Raw genomic sequence first — 5,112 nt, 5'->3', positions numbered from 1 at the left:
ATAATGACAGAGTGAAGGAGGGAGGGAGGGAGGAAGGAAGGGAAGAGAAGAACGGTCTCTGGACAGTAGATCACAGTTAGTTGAGGTTAAAAGTGCAAGTAGGGCCTGTCAATGGAGACCTAGCCACTAATAAAGTCATATTGACTTCACAGGCATACTTAATTCTGTGAGTTACTTGACACTGAAAGCACGGCGGCATTTGTAAGTCAATTAGAGGGGGTGGATGAAGCGCATGGTTTGGCTGTCACTCTAATCTGAGAAGGATAAAACTGGACAGTGACCTTTGACCTCAGCCGTCCTCTGACTTCTAACATCTGCAGGACACTTCTCTGGCACGGCAGGTTGTAATCGCTCTGACTCAGTGGTTGTATTGATCACTTCAGACACTGATTCATAATTAAATGGAATATTTAAACAAAGATGAAGACAGTGTCAAATAGTGAGTGGGACAGCACTACACTCAAGGTTATGAAACTACCATTAAGTGGCTTTTTAAAAAATGCAAGTACTTCTACTTCTGTCAAAGTGGGTCAAAAAGTAGCAGGAAATGAATTACTCATTAAATGAAACACTTCAATCTCTCTAATAAGGAGATCCATGAATGATATGTGCCACCTGCTAAATTCGCAAATATCCCCTCTAAAAGCTTTGTAAGCTTCATCAAACTAATCCAAGTGGACAGCTACCAAATAGAATCTATTCTGAATTCTCCATTTGTGACTGTGCAGAGCAGGTGAAGTCTTTTGGCAATAATTGACTGGAAGGTATGCCATTCTCTATTAATGTGCAAGGATTAAATTTAACACCCACCTGATATCATTCGGCGAGGAATCATATTGCGCTAAAGCCCACAGTAACCTGAGGTATCTTTTTCATTATTGCCTAATTAACCTGCTAATAGCCATGTCCTTGCTGCTTCGTCTCTTTAATTATCCGATGGCGTACACCGAGTTACTACTGTGTCAGTCAGCTCCCTGTCCCATCACATCTTTTATGAGATCAATTTCTATTGGCTTTATTCTAAAATACACTGTTTAATTAACAGCTATTTTCATCCTTGTAGAACATACTATTCATGATCAGGATATTACTCTCTACAACTCTTACCTTAGACAAATATGTCTTCGGGGTTGTGCAGGTTGCAGACAGCAGTCAGGGGAGAGAGAGTGAGTCAGTTGTGTGTGTAACCACTAGATGTCCTTTGCAGTAAAGTGAACAAGCCTGACTGACCCAGGCCACTCCACTGGAGGAAAGCCAAAAAGGCAAGAGTCATACCACTTCATTACATGTTAGTCAGTCAGATGAGACGTTGTCATTAATTGTAATAACGACTGAGTGTCAAGTCTCTGATTCACAGCCAACGCATCACGCTAACATTTTTGTCCACTCAGCATAGTTTCATTTAAGTGTGACTGCATTTTGCACAACTTTTTACCCTTCAGAACTCCAGAGCAAATGTTGGCAGTGGCAGTGTCTTATAAGGTACACTTTATAAAGAGTTTATCCGCTGTATTTAATAATTATATTAATGATTAATGAATTGTTTACTTCTGCCTTATAGATATGTTCGAAGCCATTGACCTTTTCAACACTCAATACCTTTATTTACAGGCTTTAGCCATGGCTGCCCTCGATTAAAGAAATTCTTAGTCGACTGAAACATGTTTTTGTCAACTTATTGATTAATTGATTTTATCGACAATCTGTAAAACTGAGTTTCTCCACAAAGAATCATACAAAAGCACCACTTTAAATCTAGCGTTTAGCAGAGATGTGCTCATAGTTTTCTTGAAAATAAATCATTCAGCATTAAAAAAAAAGCATTCAAATGACTAATCAACTAAAGAAATGTTAGTCGAATAAGACCTAAACAGCCGATCAGTATTAGTAATAGAACTGACTAAGAAGGGGCAGACTTACTCTTACTGCATGTCTTAGCAGGGCATGTGTGTTGTACTTTGCGTGTTATAGGACATTTTTTTCTGAATGATAAAATAACTTTCAACAGTTCATATTAGCACTATAACCACGGATGCACATAAGGGAGTAAGCCTGCCTCCATGAAGCGTAGCTCCCATGGCGCCATTTTGATGCTACCTAGCACTCACCCGCTGTTTGCATCCCATTGACTGACATTACTTTTTGATGTCACTTTGAGAGTGAATAACTTTCCATCTGAAGTGTTTAAAGACTCTTTTTGTCCATTGTTTATTTCTGAAGAAACACAACAATGTATAAAAGGCTCCATTACCTTGTAGCTCACGTTATGGCTCCGTAGCAGACGTTTTTGTAGAAATAAGCTAACGGTTGTGTCATGGCCATTCAACTTACTGTGGCATAGTAGAGGAATTACCAAAAGTAGACTACAGGATAAGCTCACAGGCATTTTTGATTTACATTAGTTGTTTAGGTTTAATTACTCCTAGCTACTAACTAGCATTTTAGTTAGCAGTAATTAGTCTGTGCCTATGTTATCTCCTAACATATATACCTACACTCTCCATCTCTACTGATTGGGAATGATTGAGATTTGTCTTGACACAGCTACCAGAAGACTTACAACTTTCAGACACGTTGCCCACGTCACAACTACGTCTTCGAGCTCAGCTGGAGGCTGTGAGAAGTGCTTCTTAGAGCCTTCACTGGTCTCCGTTGAAAACAGCAGCATCACATTGTCCATTTCTTATACTGTCTAGGGATGCACAGACAACTATCACTGGATTACTTTGATACAAAACAAATTTCGACACGTTACGATTTCTATGTGGATTTGTGGACATTTATACATGATGGACATATTGATTTTTCTAACTAATTTATGTCTTACAATTTTTGACCAAATTGTCCTAATATGGCACCAACAACTTTTGGGTTGCCAGGTTGTGAAGAATAAGCAGGAAACTTGCTAGCTGAAAAGTGAGACTTTCGTGATCCTTTAGTAATTACTTTCTTAAAAAGTGTATCTGCAGAGTCAGTGGCTTTTTACCCTGTCTTGACGAAAGTTAGATGACAAGTTTAAAACTACTCTCACGTATGTCTGTTTAATATGATGCTACAGCCAGCGGACGGTTATTTTAGCTTGGCGCACTCTACCGCTAATCTATAAACAGATATAACCTTGTTAGTTTAGTCTGTGCAAAAAAACTAAAACAGCTCTCAGCCAGTCTTGCCTGGTAAAAACTCATACTGTGGTTTTTACACTTCCGTTTTATATGGAATAAACAAACAAGCTGTCGTGTGGGTAATTATTGAGCTTTAGAGTTGCTGATCATAGATACCGCCTTTGGGACATGCATCTGTGCCTCCGCCAATTTGGGATGGACATCTGCCCGTTTGACCATAAAGACTCATGGGGACATATGAAAAAGGTGTTTTACAATAGTTTTATGTTACAAACATGTAGTTTAAAATCAAAAGAGCTGATTTTAATCTTTCTTTCAAACCAACATAAACGGAAGTGACCTGATACTGAATTAAGCTAATGCTAGCTTGTGTCCGGTAAAGTATTTTTTATTTAAGTTAGTAATCAAGATGCTGAAAATGAGGTTTCTTATTGAAGTGTTTGCTTGGCGCTGAACTGCAGTTCCTCGAGTGGCCGCTTGAGATGAGTCATTCCCCATAAAAAAAAATCTAAACTTCACAGCAGAAACAAAAATCTTTACAGCCTGGGGAAAAACAACGTTTTGGTATAGATAATTTGCCCCTCATGACAACAGTACAACCGTTGACTTTGTATATGACTTACCTGTTTAAATTATATTAAGGCATTTTAATATTTAAACTAGATAAGGTAGATGGACATCTGCCTCGATAGACACACATGCATTAGGAACTGCAGCACATCTGTCCTAAAATGGCGAGATATATACTTAAAATTGATAACTATACACTTAATTTGAAAATTTGAAATGTGTCAGTGATTATTAATTACCGACCATGAATGACTCACTAGCAAGACAGATTCTTCACAACCTGGCTACCCAAAAGTAGTTCTTATTAGAATCTTACACCTGATATTTAAAGCATTAGTATACTTTATTAGCCATAAATAAAGCCATAAGTTATATAGCTGTATGAAGAGTGCCTTATTAGAAAGTGGTATCCACACATTTTATTAATTGTTTTTCCGTTAATTCCTAAGATGCTTTCACATGAATAAGCCCCTTACAAATAAGAATAGCTGTGATTTAGAAATGCAAAGATCATGTCACTGTATGCAACCGGGGAAGCAACAGTGCAAGTAGAAACGCTACTATCTGCTGTCATTTCCCTCTAGACATACAACCAGTGGAGCATTTAAGTCGCTAGACGCACAGCAAGTGAATTTATGTGTTAAGTTGGTGTCCCCCTTCTTTCCCTCACTGTCTCAAAGGCCCAGCACAGATAGCAAGTTCCATTAGGAATTTCAAGTCGAATTAAGGTGCTTGGGGAGGACACATTAACACATGTGCCGCTTCTGTAGTTAAATGTCAGGATGGGAATGAGGCCTGTGACTTTATATTCCATTAGCCACTGCCTCATGTTTCCCTGCTGTGTATCTAAATAAATAATCAAGACAGCCTCCAAAACACGAATCATCTTTTCACAATAATAGAAAATTAATGGCTCTGCTTGGGTAAGTAAATTACACCAAGAACATCCCACAGCCTAAATCACTGCTGAGAGATGATGACAAAGGATGCATTATAGGCCACAGGAAAAAAGAAACCCACTCGTCCAGAAAATTCTGAAATCTGAATAAAATGTTGGGGCTTTCAAGCTCTTTACAATCACCTTGCATGAAAGTCTAATTCAGTTAGGCTTATTATTAATTTATAAGCCATTAGTAACATATTTCTCTAACAAAAAGCCCTTGACAAAGGAAAAAAAGAAAGTGTTTGGGAGAGGTATGTGCAATTAACATTTAAGCATGGGCGATTAAAAAGAAGTCTCAAAGAAATGGCTTTTAGTGGGGTCTTAAAAGATGCAAACGGCTGAACTATTTCATGGGGCATTAGCCAGATTTATTTAAATACAGCTGAAGCGTATTCCTGCCATATAGTTAGTATAACACCTGTCATACTAAATCATGTACACAAGCAGCTACTATGATGAATAAAGCCAGACTAGTGC

At 38.2% G+C, this 5,112-nt stretch overlaps 1 long non-coding RNA gene across 1 annotated transcript in view; it reads left to right on the top strand.

Annotated features, from left to right (window-relative positions):
- The first annotated feature begins 4,085 nt into the window (after positions 1 to 4,085).
- The window catches only part of LOC116696152 (uncharacterized), a 17,710-nt gene continuing 16,683 nt past the window's right edge, over positions 4,086 to 5,112 (top strand). The window contains exon 1 of the long non-coding RNA XR_004333638.1: positions 4,086 to 4,098. This is a non-coding gene — a long non-coding RNA (uncharacterized LOC116696152). The remainder of the gene's footprint in view (positions 4,099 to 5,112) is intronic.

The sequence above is a fragment of the Etheostoma spectabile genome, chromosome 9 (assembly GCF_008692095.1).
Source record: "Etheostoma spectabile isolate EspeVRDwgs_2016 chromosome 9, UIUC_Espe_1.0, whole genome shotgun sequence".
Lineage (NCBI taxonomy): Eukaryota > Metazoa > Chordata > Actinopteri > Perciformes > Percidae > Etheostoma > Etheostoma spectabile.
The sequence above is the reverse complement of the archived record's forward strand: the minus strand, read 5'-3'. Positions and strand labels throughout refer to the sequence as shown.